General features: G+C 43.5%; 1 long non-coding RNA gene across 1 annotated transcript; it reads left to right on the forward strand.

Annotated features, from left to right (window-relative positions):
- Positions 1–1,776: 1,776 nt before the first annotated feature.
- On the forward strand, positions 1,777–7,927 carry LOC137309320 (uncharacterized). The gene is made up of 4 exons (XR_010959814.1): positions 1,777–1,860; positions 5,592–5,648; positions 7,432–7,475; positions 7,870–7,927. It is a non-coding gene; the product is annotated as an uncharacterized lncRNA (long non-coding RNA).
- Positions 7,928–9,943: the final 2,016 nt, after the last annotated feature.

Genomic DNA, 9,943 nt, shown 5'->3' on the forward strand with positions numbered 1-9,943 from the left:
ATATGAATGTAAAAGGTATGATCAGTAAGTTCGCTGATGATACAAAAATTGGTAGGGTGGTAAATAGCGAGGAGGATAGCCTCAGTCTGCAGGACGATATAGATGGGTTGGTCAGATGGGCGGAACAGTGGCAAATGGAATTTAACCCGGAAAAGTGCGAGGTGATGCACTTTGGAGGGACTAACAAGGCAAGGGAATACACAATGAATGGGAGGACCCTAGGCAAGACAGAGGGTCAGAGGGATCTTGGTGTGCAAGTTCACAGATCCCTGAAGGCGGCGGAACAGGTAGATAAGGTGGTAAAGAAGGCATATGGGATACTTGCCTTTATTAGCCGAGGCATAGAATATAAGAGCAAGGAGGTTATGATGGAGCTGTATAAAACACTGGTTAGGCCACAGCTGGAATACTGTGTGCAGTTCTGGTCGCCACACTACAGGAAGGATGTGATCGCTTTGGAGAGGGTGCAGAGGAGATTCACCAGGATGTTACCAGGGCTGGAGCGCTTCAGCTATGAAGAGAGACTGGGAAGATTGGGTTTGTTTTCCTTGGAGCAGAGGAGGCTGAGGGGGGACATGATTGAGGTGTACAAAATTATGAGGGGCACAGATAGGATGGATACTAAGGAGCTTTTTCCCATCGTTGAGGGTTCGATAACAAGGGGACATAGATTCAAGGTAAAAGGCGGGAGGTTTAGAGGGGATTTGAGAAAGAACTTTTTCACCCAGAGGGTGGTTGGAGTCTGGAACTCACTGCCTGAAAGGGTTGTGGAGGCAGGAACCCTCACAACATTCAAGAAGCATTTGGATGAGCACTTGAAATGCCATAGCATACAAGGCTACGGACCAAATGCTGGAATATGGGATTAGAGTAGACAGGGCTGATGGCCGGCGCGGACACGATGGGCCGAAGGGCCTCTATCCGTGCTGTATAACTCTATGACTCTATGACTCTATGACTCATATTGCTCTATGATAACACCTCTCAGATGCCTCCTTTCCAAGCTGCAAAGCCCAAGTTTCTTTAGTGTTTCCTCATAACTCAGACCCTTGAAACTAGAGATCAGTCTCGTGGCTCCTCTCTGCTCTGCCTCCAGTGCTTGAATATCTCCCTTGTGTCTCAGTGACCAGAACATAAAAATGTAAGAAATAGGAGCAGGAGTAGGCCATACGGCCCCTCGAGCCTGCTCCGCCATTCAATAAGATCATGGCTGATCTTCGACCTCAACTCCACTTTCCCGCCTGATCCCCATATCCCTTGATTCCCTGAGAGTCCAAAAATCTATCGATCTCAGCCTTGAATATATTCAATGATATTTAGGACACTGGATAGAACTGGACACAGTGCTCAAGGTGGGTCTGACCAGAACTGGACACAGTGCTCAAGGTGGGTCTGACCAGAACTGGACACAGTGCTCAAGGTGGGTCTGACCAGAACTGGACACAGTGCTCAAGATATGGGTCGACTAGAGCTCTATAAAGTTTGATGATGACTTTATCTGTTGGATGTGTTGGGTCTGAGGTGATTATCGACTAATTCATTATCAATTTTAGTCTTTGGGGAAACAATTTCAATAAGTAATTGATTAGCATTTTAACCACCTGTTGTCTCAGTGCTTTAAAAACCCAACATTTAAATGTAAATCTTCTCCAAATTCTTTTCTGTTGAAAAATGGTTACAAAGCCCTGAAATATGGGCCTGTTCGGAGGGTTGGACGGTTGATATCTGACGATAAAGGGAATCGCTCTCAGATGATTTCTGTCTTGCTGTTTTTTTTTTAGTGACACCTCTCAGGTTTTTCAACCAGATGCACTGCGTAATCGGAGGAACAGCGCAACGGTCATGAACCGACAGAGTCAGGTAAAGACAACCTATCCCATGCATTCTGCAGCCACTTCATTTGACTGCTTTACTTCCTGTCGTAGTGCACAATATTTATCATTTCACGGTGTTAAGGGTTCGCGTATCTCTAATTGGGATTAAAGCTAATAATATTTGCTAGTGCTGTTGGGGAAGGTTTAAACTAGAATGGCAGAGGGATGGGAACCTGAGCAGGGAGACAGAGGAGGAGGAAACAAGGATAGAAACAAAAGACAGAAAGGGAAGAAGCAATAGTGGAAGGCAGAGAAAACAAGGACGAAAAACAAATAGGGCCATAGTGCAAAATAAAACTAAGATGACTAGCAATCTTAAAAAGACAAGTCTAAAGGCATTGTGTCTTAATGCGCGGAGCATTCGTAATAAGGTAGATGAATTAACAGCGCAGATAGATATTAACGGTTATGATATACTTGCGATTACGGAGACATGGCTGCAGGGTGACCAAGGATGGGAACTGAACATCCAGGGGTATTCAATATTTAGGAAGGACAGGCAAAAAGGGAAAGGAGGTGGGGTAGCGTTGTTAGTAAAGGAGGAAATCAATGCAATAGTGAGGAAGGATATTGGCTTGGAAAATCAAAATGTGGAATCTGTATGGGTGGAGCTAAGAAACACCAAGGGGCAGAAAACATTGGGATTTGTCTATAGGCCCCCAAACAGTAGTGGAGATGTAGGGGAGGGCATTAAACAGGAAATTAGAGACTCATGCAAGAAGGGTACAACTATAATCATGGGAGACTTTAATTTACATATAGATTGGTCAAACCAAATTAGCAATAATACTGTGGGGGAGGAATTCCTGGAGTGTGTACGTGATGGATTTCTAGACCAATACGTTGAGGAACCAACTAGAGAACAGGCGATCCTAGACTGGGTATTGTGCAATGAGAAAGGATTAATTAACAATCTTGTTGTGCGGGGTCCCTTAGGGAAGAGCGACCATAATATGATAGAATTCCTCATTAAGATGGAGAGTGAAGTAGTTGAATCCGAAACTAGGGTCCTGAATCTAAATGAAGGAATTTATGAAAGTATGAGGTGCGAGTTGGCTATGATAGATTGGGGAACTTTACTAAAAGGGATGATGGTGGATAGGCAATGGCTAATATTTAAAGAACGTGTGCAGGAATTACAACAATTATTCATTCCTGTCTGGCGCAAAAATAAAACAGGAAAGGTGGCTCAACCGTGGCTTACAAAAGAAATTAGGGATAGTATTCGATCCAAAGAGGAGACATATAAAATTGCCAGAAAAAGCAGCAAACTTGAGGATTGGGAGCAGTTCAGAATTCAGCAAAGGAGGACAAAGAGATTGATTAAGAGGGAAAAACAGAGTATGAGAGTAAACTAGCAGGGAACGTAAAAACTGACTGTAAAAGCTTCTATAAATATATTAAGAGAAAAAGATTAGTGAAGACAAATGTAGGTCCCTTGCAGTCAGAAATGGGGGAAATTATAATGGGGAACAAAGAAATGGCAGAACAATTAAACACATACTTTGGTTCTGTCTTCACAAAAGAGGACACAAATAACCTGCCAGAAATGTTAGGGAACCAAGGGTCTAGTGAGAGGGAGGAACTGAAGGAAACCAGTATTAATAAAAAAAATAGTGCTATTAATGGGGCTAAAGGCTGACAAATCCCCAGGGCCTGATAATCTACATCCCAGAGTACTAAAGGAAGTGGCCCTGGAAATAATGGATGCATTGGTAATCATCTTCCAAAATTCTATAGACTCTGGAACAGTTCCTACAGATTAGAGGGCGGCAAATGTAACCCCACTATTTAAAAAAGGAGGGAGAGAAAAAACAGGGAATTACAGACCAGTTAGCCTAACATCAGTAGTGGGGAAAATGCTAGAGTCTATTATAAAAGATGTGATAACAGAACACTTGGAAGGCATTAACGGGATTGGACAAAGTCAGCAAGGGTTTATGAAAGGGAAATCATGCTTAACAAATCTACTGGAGTTTTTTGAGGATGTAACTAGTAGAATAGATAGGGGAGAACCAGTGGATGTGGTGTATTTGGATTTTCAGAAGGCTTTTGATAAGGTCCCACACAAGAGGTTAGTGTGCAAAATTAAAGCACATGGGATTGGGGGGAATATACTGGCATGGATTGAGAATTGGTTGACAGAGAGGAAAAAGAGAGTAGGAATAAACGGGTCTTTTTCCGGGTGGCAGGCAGTGACTAGTAGGGTATTGCAGGGATCAGTGCTTGGGCCTCAGCTATTCACAATATATATCAATGATTTGGATGAGGCAACTGAATGTAACATTTCCAAGTTTGCAGACGACACAAAGCTGGGGTGGAATGTGAGTTGTGAGGAGGATGCAGAGAGGCTCCAATATGATTTAGACAAGTTGGGTGAGTGGGCAAGAACATGGCAGATGCAGTATAACGTGGATAAATGTGAGGTTATCCACTTTGGTTGTAAAAACAGAAAGACAGATTATTATCTGAATGCTGATAGATTGGGAAAAGGGGAGGTGCAACGAGACCTGGGTGTCCTTGTACACCAGTCACTGAAAGCGAGCATTCAGGTGCAGCAAGCAGTTAGGAAGGCGAATGGTATGTTGGCCTTCATTGCAAGAGGATTTGAGCAGGGATGTCTTACTGCAGTTGTACAGGGCCTTGGTGAGACCACATCTGGAGTATTGTGTGCAGTTTTGGTCTCCTTATCTGAGGAAGGATGCCCTTGCCATGGAGGGAGTGCAAGGAAGGTTTACCAGACTGATTCCTGGGATGGCAGGACTGACGTATGAGGAGAGATTGGGTCGACTAGGCCTATATTCACTGGAGTTTAGAAGAACGAGAGGTGATCTCATCGAAACATACAAAATTCTAACAGGACTAGACAGACTAGATGCAGGGAGGATGTTCCCGATGGCTGCGGAGTCTAGAACCAGGGGTCACAGTCTCAGGATACGGGGTATGCTATTTAGAACCGAGATGAGGAGAAATTTCTTCACTCAGAGGGTGGTGAACCTGTGGAATTCTCCACCACAGAAGGCAGTGGAGGCCAAGTCATTAGATGTATTCAAGAAGGAGATAGATATATTTCTTAATGCTAAAGGGATCAAGGGATGTGGGGAAAAAGCGGGAACAGGGTACTGAGTTAGACGATCAGCCATGATCATTTTGAATGGCGGAGCAGGCCCGAAGGGCCGAATGGCCTACTCTTGCTCCTATTTTCTATGTTTTTATGATTTGTGAGCCAGTTAAACTTGATGTTGAGTCCATTTGCTGACATCAATTAATTCACCATGGCCAAGCCAGTGAGCCCCAGGGCATTTACTAGTTTAGCTAAGTCAGGCAGAGAAAAGAAAGTTAGTGCTCTCTCCCTTTTATGCAAAAAATCAAGTGACGATTGAAACCACTTGCTTTAGTAGAATTGGAGATTGCACTGGACTATCGAAGAGGTCAGGGTCGCCCCTTGGTATCTCAATCCACTTAATTCTCCCTCTGGTCTCACCTGTGCTGCACATCTACATGCTGTATCCAACCTGGAGACTGTTTGGCATAGCACTGGGTACCTCAACAGAAAGTGTTCCGTTCCCCGGTGTTGAAGTCCCTCACCTTGGTAATCACAAAAATTCACCCAAAAATATAATCTTTAAAAAAAAACAATGACATTTTAAAGTATTCTATAAGATTTGTAATGAGGAGTTTGCACTTGTTAATGTTTGTCTTACTTTTGTTTTCCAGATAGTCCCCTCATCACCGGTTCGTATCCCCAGCAGCAGGTTACATCAGATCAAACAGGTAAAGTATGTGAGAGGTTTGAAAGCAGATGAATGTCTTTACTGCAGTTGGAAGCAAGAGATCACAGGAAAGTTTCAGTTCAGGGAGTAAGTGTTCAGTTACACGCTGTTACGTCTGGTTTCGGAGTTGTTCTTGGTATATCGCAGTCTTCTATTGCTGATGATTTTTTGTTTAGTAAACTATTTGCTATCAAGCTCTGATATGTAAGAGACACCCAAAATGTTAAATTAATTTACAGACCAAAAGTTAAATACCCATCAGTGTGCAGCACATGCTGTTTTTTTTTTATTCGTTCATGGGATGTGGGCGTCGCTGGCGAGGCCAGCATTTATTGCCCATCCCTAATTGCCCTTGAGAAGGTGGTGAGCCGCCGCCTTGAACCACTGCAGTCCGTGTGGTGAAGGTTCTCCCACAGCGCTGTTGGGAAGGGAGTTCCAGGATTTTGACCCAGCGATGATGAAGGAACGGCGATATATTTCCAAGTTGGGATGGTGTGTGTATTAGATCCAATAAATCACACCCTCAGAAGTAGATTACCTGATTTTATGTATGTTTTTATTTTGTACAGGCGCACTGACCTGTAACACATCTCGTTCATCTGGGACAAAATAGCCTTGCGGCTTTAACTGAAGACAGTAGAACATCGAACTTTGAGTGTTTTAAAGTAGAAGTAAATTATGACAGCGTTAGAAGGCTTGTATAAATTGCCTGTGTGTGGCCTACTGTCTCAGGCCTGGGAATTAGATCAAGGATGACATGGGGAGGGAGGTGTGTTGTACTCCCTCAACTCAGTGCAAGTCCTGGGAAAGCTATCTTGCTAACGGAGAGTTTTTAAAAAAATTTTTATTCGTTCACGGGATGTGGGCGTCGCTGGCAAGGCCGGCATTTATTGCCCATCCCTAGTTGCCCTCGAGAGTCTGTCTGGAGGAGCTATTACTGTATCGTCCTGGAGTCAATGAGCAATAATTATTAACAATACGGATTGCCCAATTAAGGCTGAATGATTAGTAATGGATTACTCTAGCAAAGACCTAGTACAGACACAATGGGCCGAATGGCCTCCTTCTATGTTGTGCACTACTTGGTTTCTAAATTTTTGATATTTCTCTCTTCCAACTTTGACATTAGACAGCACTTCATCGTTTAAAATGTTCCCACCAACATGAGATTATCTTGTAGGAGGCAAGACCAGAACTAAATGCAGAGGAAAGGTTATAGTCTCCTGGCTTTGATCTGCCTCTCACTGGTATCACGGAATAAGTTTCTTGTTGAGACTGCAGTTCTCAATGAGCCCAATTGATATAAAAGAGTCGATCTCCCGTGGCATTGCTGGTGGTCAGTGATGGGATCTGTTCCATTATAAGTACAGCGGTGTTACACCATGTTATACACCGTGTATTACTCTGCTCTTGAAGTGCAGCTGTGTATAATCTGCCACCTCCCTTCAAGGCGACAAAGTTCAATTGCTGTGCCTTCCTGAGTTCAGTTAGGGACTAATTGCTGTTGCACAGATTTTGAAGGAATTGGAGGTTGGAATAAACCAGCAGGACTGACTCGCGATTTGTGAAAATTGCTCATGTGACATTGTGGAGCCTGAAAAGCGATAGGCAGGTCTCAAACTTGTATCATAAGCTGCAGGATCTTCTGTACAAGAGGGCTACCCTATTACATAGAGCACGGTCAAGTTCCTGCCCTGGTCGGTTCTGTTATTATCTCTGTGGCAGCAAATATATCAAAATAGAATCAAATTCCTGTGACAATTCTTGGATTTTTTTGTAAATAGGAAGAAGGAATGGATCTAATGAACAGAGAGACGGCTCACGAGAGGTAAGATTGGAGCAAGTATCACATTTACTTCACATTATAGTCACAATCGGGGTACCACTGCTTAGTTAGCAACTGTTGTGTTCACCTCTGGACATTCTAACTAGTCTGTGTATTTTCCAAAAGATTTTAGTCAATTAGAGCATCTGCTGCTTAAAGGGGAAGGATGTTTCACTAATGTCACCCATTGCTTGATCTCCAGGATCAGCCCTCTGCTCTTACTCACTTCTCTTGCTCTGTTCTGTATTTTCAAACTGCTGATCTTATGTTGAATCTTTCCCTGGTTATTGCTGCCTCTTGTATTATATACAGTTTAAATGTACAGGAGGGGCGGGGAACAAAGCACCATTCGTTGTCTCTGCTCTGTGTGTTGATTCCAGGTTTGTTTTGTAAACAGGGGAGTACAGGCAGCGATGCAAATGAGCGTTTCATGGGAGGAAAGCTTGAATCTGGTGAGTGACTGATGAACCAGTGGGTGCGATGTACTTAGTTATTCAACACTTGGACGTGGCTCTAAATCTGGTTTTATGATGGAGTGATGTGCTCCTTGAAAAACTGATCCTCTTTAATACCTGTTAGTTGTCAGAAGCTTCGAAATCTCCGGATGTGATCAGATAAGGCAGAAAGAACGCTTAAAGCACCTCACTCTAATCCCTTGGAATAAATTGACTCACCTGACCAGACCGCTAGATTTCATCATGGACTCAGGGGCGGTGCCAGAGGACAGGAGAATTGCAAATGTTACACCCTTGTTCAAAAAAGGGTCTAAGGTTAAACCCAGCAACTACAGGCCAGTCAGTTTAACCTCGGTGGTGGGGAAACTTTTAGAAACAATAATCCGGGACAAAATTAATAGTCACTTGGACGAATGTGGATTAATAAGGGAAAGCCAACACGGATTTGTTAAAGGCAAATCGTGTTTAACTAATTTGATACAGTTTTTTGACGAGGTAACAGAGAGGGTCGATGAGGGCAATGCAGTTGATGTTGTGTATATGGACTTTCAAAAGGTGTTTGATAAAGTGCCACATAATAGGTTTGTTGCTAAAATTGAAGCTCACAGAATAAAAGGGGCAGTGGCAGCATGGATACAAAATTGGCTAAGGGACAGGAAAAAGAGAGTAGTGGTGTATGGTTGTTTCTCGGACTGGAGGGAGGTGTACAGTGGTGTTCCCCAGGGGTCAGTGCTGGGACCAATGATTTTTTTGATATATATTAATGACTTGGACTTGGGTGTACAGGGCACAATTTCAAAATTTGCAGATGACAAAATTTGGAAGTATAGTGAACAGTGAGGAGGATAGTGATAGACTTCAAGAGGATATAGACAGGCTGGTGGAACAGGTGGACACGTGGCAGATGAAATTTAATGCTGAGAAGTGTGAGGTGATACATTTTGGTAGGAAGAACAAGAAGAGGCAATATAAACTAGAGGGCACAACACTAAGGGGGTGCAGGAACAGAGAGATCTGGGGGGATATGTACATAGGTCATCGAAGGTGGCAGGACAGGTTGAGAAAGCGGTTAAGTATACGGGATCCTGGGCTTTATAAATAGAGGCATAGAGTACAAAAGCAAGGAGTTATGAAAAACCTTTATAAAACACTGGTTCGGCCATAATTGGAGTATTGTGTCCAGTTCTGGGCACCTTTAAGAAAGAGGTGAAGGCCTTAGAGAGGGTGCAGAAGAGATTTACTAGAATGATTCCAAGGATGAGGGACTTTAGTTATGTGGATAGACTGGAGAAGCTGGGGTTGTTCTCCTTAGAGCAGAGAAGGTTGAGAGGAGATTTGATAGAGATGTTCATGAAGGGTCCAGACAGGCAAATAAAGACAAACTGTTCCCATTGGCGGAAGGGTCCTGAGCCAGAGGACTCAGGTTTAAGGTGATTGGTTAAAGAACCAAAGGCGACATGAGGAAAAACTTTTTTTATGCACTGAGTGGTTATGATCTGGAATGCACTGCCCGAGGGGATGGTGGAAGCAGGGTCAATTGTGGCTTTCAAAGAGGAATTAGATAGGTACCTGAAGGGAAAAATTTGCAGAGCTATAGAGAAAGGACGGGGATGTGGGACTAGCTGGATTGCTCTTGCAGCGAGCCGGCACAGACTTGATAGGCCGAATGGCCTCCTTCTGTGTCATAACCATTCTATGAATCAATTTTGTGAGCCGTTTAGGTCAGATTAAAGTGGCTCACTAGTTCCAAAGGAATGTAAACTAAGCAATTGTACGGGAACTCGATCACCTCACTGCAGCGCTGGTACAGTGCACAGTTAGACTGTGTGCTCACAGAAAGGACAGTGGCGGTGCACAGTCCTCTGTGAGGGGACAGTTTAACTGTACACCGTACCTGTGTTGCAGTGAGGAGACCCACAGCAATATGGTTGATTCTTAATTGCCCTCTGAAATGGCCTAGCAAGCCACTCAGTTGTAAAATCTTGCTAAAAAAATCATCATAAGAATAAAAATGGA

Source organism: Heptranchias perlo, unplaced genomic scaffold, assembly GCF_035084215.1.
Source record: "Heptranchias perlo isolate sHepPer1 unplaced genomic scaffold, sHepPer1.hap1 HAP1_SCAFFOLD_1613, whole genome shotgun sequence".
In the NCBI taxonomy this organism is placed as follows: Eukaryota; Metazoa; Chordata; class Chondrichthyes; order Hexanchiformes; family Hexanchidae; genus Heptranchias; species Heptranchias perlo.